This window comes from Austrofundulus limnaeus, unplaced genomic scaffold, assembly GCF_001266775.1.
Source record: "Austrofundulus limnaeus strain Quisiro unplaced genomic scaffold, Austrofundulus_limnaeus-1.0 Scaffold116, whole genome shotgun sequence".
Classification (NCBI taxonomy): Eukaryota; Metazoa; Chordata; class Actinopteri; order Cyprinodontiformes; family Rivulidae; genus Austrofundulus; species Austrofundulus limnaeus.
The window spans coordinates 276,633-283,126 of NW_013952518.1; the positions used below are offsets into that span (position 1 = coordinate 276,633).

The 6,494-nt window shown below is 40.1% G+C and overlaps 1 protein-coding gene across 4 annotated transcripts in view; it reads left to right on the forward strand.

Moving 5' to 3' along the window:
- The window catches only part of tafa5a (TAFA chemokine like family member 5a), a 363,496-nt gene that overhangs the window by 112,671 nt on the left and 244,331 nt on the right, over nt 1-6,494 (forward strand). For all 4 annotated transcript variants that reach the window (XM_014014536.1, XM_014014535.1, XM_014014538.1 and 1 more), the window contains exon 4: nt 1,540-1,616. The gene's annotated coding sequence lies outside the window, so the exon portion shown is untranslated. The remainder of the gene's footprint in view (nt 1-1,539; nt 1,617-6,494) is intronic.

Genomic DNA, 6,494 nt, shown 5'->3' on the forward strand with positions numbered 1-6,494 from the left:
TGGATCACTTGGGTTGTTACCAACATCTGGTGAAAATTTCATGTCATTAGCACCTCTAGTAATATATTTACTGAGAAAAATGCTGACGTGTTCAATACTTATTTTACCTGCTGTACTTCATTCGTTTTTATTAAGTTTTTAATATTCTTTCATCAGAGCAGCATGACAGCACTTTTATTGTTACAGCAAAAGGTCAAAATCCTGATTATTATCTGCTGCTCTCTGGATCCAGCTCTAAATTTAACCTAAATTAACTTCAATGTTTCATGTTTAACATCAACTAAACACAAAATCTCAGGTAAAACTGTGGATTTATATGCCCCTTTCAATATGAGTGAACGGTCTGCATCAGGACTCAGAGTTCAGCTGCTGCTCTTCCACACCAAAACCAGCCAGATCAGGTGATTTGGACATGCACTGCAAAAACTGTCCATCTAACCAAGTTTTAAAATCTTATATCAGCCTAAAAGTCTTTTTGATCTTGTTTTGAGACAGATTTACTAAACAAGAACTGATTGTGTAAGAATAATAATCTTGTTTTCAGAATATGTAAGATTATTTGTCTTGTTAGTCTGAAAATTTCACTTAAATTAAGTAAAAAAATTCTGACAATGAAGTAAGAAAGTTTTACTTGGTAAGATTCTTGAAATAAGAAAAAAAAATTGAGTCAAATCAAGTATTTCAAGAATCTTACCAAGTAAAATTTTCTTACTTCATTGGCAGAAATTTTTAACTTAATTTGAGTCAAATGTTCAGACTAACAAGACAAATAATCTTACATATTCTGAAAACAAGATTATTATTCTTACAAAATCATTTGTTGTTTAGTAAATCAGTCTCAAAACAAGATCAAAAAGACTTTTTGGCTGGATATAAGATTTTAAAACTTGGTAAGATGCACAGTTTTTGCAGTGTGTATTAAAAAGAGCCCCCCTACACCCCTCCATATGGTCAGATATTGGGTGAACAGAAAGAACCAAAGATTAAACTACAGAAAACTAACAGAAAACTTTAGTTATTAGAACCAGATATTAAAAAAAACTCAACTCCCCAAAGTGTATAAAAAAGATGTTGGAGAAGAAAAACAGTGATGATGTAAACATTTGTTTTCACAAACTGATCCACCTGAATTCTCTTTACATTAAATCAAACTGATTTATTTAAATACATATTCATTTCATCACTAAATATTCACCAGTTGTTTTAGAAMTGTTTAATATGAAGAAATAAGTCAGACACAGTTTTCCAGTCTCTCCTCTTGCTTTCCACTCGATGTTTGACCGAACTTGGTGCTTACCCTGAAGCCCACCTGTCCTCCACACAAGAAAAARTCCCCTCAGATCATTTCTTTTTGTTGCTCCCAGCTGTACGCTTCAGCATTTTAATATTCTCACTTCAGTGTCTGTTCTCTCCCTCAAGCCTCTTTGGCCTCCTTTTTCACAGCCTTTCATATTTTCTATCGAACCCCTAGCTGTCTCCCCTCTGCAGACTTGCATCCAAACTAGACCTTCCTTTTTTTTTTTCTCTTTCCACACACAGATTCTCCTCGCCGTACCTCAAACCCGTGTCTGAAGACTACAGGAGACGCATGAAGGGCAGGAATTAGTACTCCCAAGGTAACACACAAATTGACAAGCCTGAATCCTTGGGGCAGCTTTATGGATTCTGTGCACAGCGTTGGGCAGGAGGCTCATGCAGCCATGCGAGACCAGCCTGTAGAAGGCTAAATATAAAACCAGGTCCAGGGATGTGTGTCGGTGCTATCTAACAATCTCAGGTGGCTACAATAGCAATATACAGTAAACTCAAGGGATRAAAGTGCACAGAGGAAATTGGCAGCTTGGTGGGGATTTCTTGTTTACGTTGCAACGATTGGGGAAGCTTGCAGGTGTAAGCATTTCCCTCTGATTTTTTCTATTGGCGCCCAATAAATCCCAACCTTGCCAAATAACTTAAATTGTTTGGTAAATGTAAATGCAGCGAACTGGCCCGCTCCCAGGCGACAAAATGAAAATCTGCTTTGATCCGAGGGGGTCGAAGCAACGCCACGGACCCCGTGTACGTATCGGATGTAATGAGCAGCAGCACACGGGAGCAGGAGGGAGCCGCTCCGTAATTTACTGCTGCATTCGTGTTGGCTCAGTCTATAATACCTTCAAATGGGTTTCAGTGGCCAGGCTCAGAGCTAGCCAAGCTCTGGTCCCGTTCTGATGAGACCTGCCCGACACAATGTGTCCACGCCTGGCAGAGACGTAATTACAGAAAGTTGAGCTGGTAAGTGACGCTGTTGGCATATCAGCTGGTAGAACAGAGGCGCAGATTCCTCTCAAGCCTTCCAGAGGCTTCTCTTCCTCTAATCCAGCCACACAAACGTCTCCCAGAGGAGGAGTCTAAGGGTAATAAAGCACCGAGGTAAACGGTTAAAGCAGAGGTACAAAAACCAAATGTTCAAAGAGAGATGAGATGTTACAGAAGCAGAAAGTTTCTCTTTGTTCTAATTACAAGAAGTGAATAATGACCAGTGAGACGTGTTTACAGAAGGTAAGTTTGTTAGGGAGTTATTAAAAGTGGACTTCACCATTGGTTCTGAATGGGAGACGAGTTCATCGAAGTCCTGTTTGTGCACAGAGCTGCATAATGGAGCCGTGTTAATGTGGGAACACAGAGATGTTACTGTGTGTCTCTGCGGGTACAGCCTGTCTGCTTCCTGTAAAACTGGAGTGATGTGGTGAGTCAGACGTCCAACAGCACAAGGTGTTCTTCACTGGGAAACACAAAGAGATGCTTTAAACATGAAGGATTTATCTTTTAACCAGGCTATGGTTCAAGCTTGAAACTAACAGTAAAATCAATAAGAGCAAATAAAACACTCTTCTCTCAAACATCATGTTTTATTCTGGCATGATTTTATCAGGATACCCCAAATCAAGGGGGAATTAGTTCTTTAATTACAAACTTTCCAAAAACTACAGAAAGTTAACTCTGTTTGTAAAATCTCTCATGAAGACTCTCCCATCAATCCAAGATGGACACTATAAACATTTACTAACTACAATTCAGTTTTACAGATACTGGGCAAAACTTTTATGTGGTATGTGGTGGAAATATATGTTAAATAATCCTGCCTAATTGCTAAGTTCACATTACCTTGACCTGATCCTGTTCGTGACACCAAATCTGTCACGGAAATATTCCACTTAAAGGGAGAAACACGTGAATAAAAGAAAAGGTGCACTGCGTGGTCTGGGTTTGGTTGCATGCAGTGCACCTTTTCTTTTATTCGCGTGTTTTTGCCTTTAGGTGGAATATTTCCACGACATGGTAGTAGCTGAGAGTCATTTAGAACACATAATCTAAGTGTAACATCTTGTAATATTGCATGCACTCACACAATGTTATTTTCAAGGTTTCACCAACATGACTACATTTAATTTCTCAAWATAAAATGACTTTTGTCTAAAACTCGGGCATGAAAAAATGGAGGGTGATAAACATTCCTTAAAGCACGTGTCAAACTTAAGGCCTGAGGGCCAATAGTGCCCTGCCATGACTTTTTGTGGCCCACGAGAGCTTCAAAGATGTATTAATGTTTTAAAAGAAACTGCTTTAAAGTAAACATTGATCACAAACTACATCTCCCATAAAGCATGTTGATTATTTTTCCTGCAAAATGACGGCATCCCACCATTAGGTGGAGCTGCACAGGGTTCAAAAGTGGCCAGCAAAATTCACGGTGTGGCTAGTTTTGCCCAGTTGGACTGGAAAGTGGGAATTTTCCCACTTACAAGACATAAATTTTAATTGGAATGCCCCTGCAGTGGGAAATCCCTGTCGAAAGTGGGAAAGTTCAGAATTCAAGATGGCAGCTACTCACAACTCAATGAGTAAAACTATTTTCCTTTTGCTTTTAATAGTATTTCTGTTTTATTTATTTCACATTTAGTCAGTCGTACACACAGTACTTTCAGTGTTTATAAGAGAACATATTAAAACACTGTTTCTATGCAGGAAATACCACATAGAGCTCAGTTATTGTTAGCAGTGCTCAGCGTTAGCAATGAGACAACAAATACAGTTTCTGTGTACTTGAGTCTGTAGGCGGCAGAAAAGTAGAATTTAAATTCTTCTGGTGCTGTGTAGAGATGTTTCTATTCTGTTTGAGTCATATTTTTCAACTTGTTCAGTTTACTCTTTTTATTTTGAGCTATTATGCAGGGGCGGAGCTAGACTTTTTTGCAAAGGGTGGCCAAGGTGTTTTTAAGGGGGGCTATAATTCAGCCAGTTTTGAATACTCACAACTGAAAAATGCTAATACAAAATCCAAGATTCTCACCCACTTGTTAATTGTTTGGAGGTAGCACTTGAGATGGCCRATCAGGTACCAGCGGAGGCACTTGCCACCCCTCTGCCTCTGTCCCTGCTTAATATCAAATTATTTGCGATAAGGTCGGGACTTACCATCTACAATTTGGTGGACTTCATTCTCCTCTGGCTCTGGGTCAGACTCTGGCTCCAACATGTAAAKCTGGATGGACAAGTCTTCCCTTATTCACATCTTTTAATTAAATTATAAAATAAAACATTTCTGCGCAGCTATRTAGTCAAAACCTTCTATCAAACTGGAACAAACTGGTCTGGAAGCTGGAGGGGGCGGGGTGTGAAGGGCCTCATTTGGATTTACATAAAGAGACAGCCTCAAAATGAGTTGATCTGATGCAAATCCCCAAAAAGGGGCGGGGCTTGTGGAGTTACAATAAGGAGGAATTCAGACCAAATTCCGACTGTCCACTCATTTAAGTTGGAGCAACATGTGAGATTTTAGAATGTGAAAAAGGGAAAATGCATAAAAATTTGATTAATTTTAATCCAACACTTAAGTCTTAACTTATTTTTTTGTTTATTGTTTTGTTTTTAGCATGATGCTTCAGTAAACAGCTGAAATCATGGTAAGAAACAAAAACACCCTGTTCTTTACTACATCGGAAACTTCTTGACTTATTGGGAATATTTTTCCTCTAAGATATRTTATTATTATTACGAAAAACAAAAGCCATCAGTTCAAAGACCCAGTTCCCTTATTAAAAATGGGCCTTTTCCAGGCTTTAGGCTGAGCCAGGCAGATCTCTGCCAGCAGGAAATCTACACACAATAGCTTTGATCAGAGCCATACTTCACGCTCACCTCCTCCTCTTCCAGACTTTAGTTTCCCAGTAACTCTGAAGCACTGCCTCCAAAAAAAAAAAAAAAAAACTTGCATGGGATCATTTCAGATTCCCAGAGAAACGTATTCATTACCATGCAAATTAGGACGGGAGTTGTTGACTTAAAGCATTCGTCATAGCTCATTTCAGTGTCTGTAAATGCAATTAATTGGACCTGRTCCATAAGAAAGAGAATCACTGGGTGATAATTGTCATTGTGGGGATTTCTCTTTAAAAAGTTTCTCCCTGCAGTCAAACGGAGCCGTGAAAGGAAGCAGTAGCCGCCGCGTCACCACGACGCAGGCCCCATAATGGGATAATAAAAGCTCTTTCATCTGCCCTGAATGGAGCGATACCCACAACAAAGCARCRGAAAACGATTTCCGACGTGATTTCTGAGAGCARCTCATTCAATTACCATTTCCAAACAATYTATGCAAATCAGCTACCTGCAGCTGCGACAGATGTGAACGTCTTAGTCTGGATTAGGGAGGAGGGGAGGGATGGAGTGAGTGTTGAGTGAAGAAGAAAAGGAGACCCGTTCTGTGAGGAGTGTGGAGAATAAATAAGCAGCGGTGTCATCCCCGCAGGGCCAGGCAGCAAACAGGGAATCAGAGCTGAGCGTTTCTACACGTTGGCCCGCTGCTCAGTCACTGTTGTGATAGTGTGTGATCCGGCCTGATGGGGGTCAGAGCCAGGTGAGACACAAACAGCCTGCAGCAAACACACACACACACACATACACACACACACACACATACACACACACACACACACACACACAGCTCAGCTAAAAAACACACACAGCTCAGCTAAAAAACAGGACATTAAGTTGCTTCTTCAGGTCGTAAAGTGTGAAGCTTTAGGATTTTTTGTCAAAACGTTTGATACAGATTCTCATTTAGTACTTTTAATTCTCCTTTTGTTCTCTTTTGTTATAAATAGTTTGATCAAAATGGTTCTAATGAGGTGAGATTCTATATAAGGTTTATGAGTGGTTACTATCTTACCTGTTGTAGATAGCTTTTTGCAGGGTCTAAAGGGCTCGACACACGGGAGGCGACAAACTACAGCGAACAGCGGCTGTCATCGCAGCCAGGGTGAAACCCGACACACGGGACGCGATAGCGATCGCAGCGTTGCGAATCGTGCTCTCAGGTCGCTTGTCTTCACGAAATTTGATTGGTTCTTGACTCTGAAGGGGGGTGTGCATTACGGACATGTACCGGTAAACTAAACAAATCTTGCGATGCTAATGATATTGAAAAACAAACACACATCAAGATACAGTTT